We start from the raw sequence: 238 nt of genomic DNA, 5'->3' as shown, positions 1-238 counted from the left end.
ATCTCGCTGGATGCCCGAGGACCTTCCGCCAGGCCCGGCCGCAGCTTTTGCGCGCGCCCGGTCCTATTATCTGGTGGAAGCTGGAGGCCGGGGCTCGGCAGCTCGCTGCCCGGGGACCTTCCGCGAGGCCCGGCCGCAGCTTTTACGCACGGCCGCTGCTATTCTCCGGCTCCGGCTTCGTCCCGGAGGGTGCTTGGGGAACGGCGGCGCACACCGCGAACGGCCGGTGGCGGTCGGC

Source organism: Syngnathus scovelli, unplaced genomic scaffold, assembly GCF_024217435.2.
Source record: "Syngnathus scovelli strain Florida unplaced genomic scaffold, RoL_Ssco_1.2 HiC_scaffold_34, whole genome shotgun sequence".
Classification (NCBI taxonomy): Eukaryota; Metazoa; Chordata; class Actinopteri; order Syngnathiformes; family Syngnathidae; genus Syngnathus; species Syngnathus scovelli.
Note: the sequence above shows the minus strand (reverse complement) of the source record.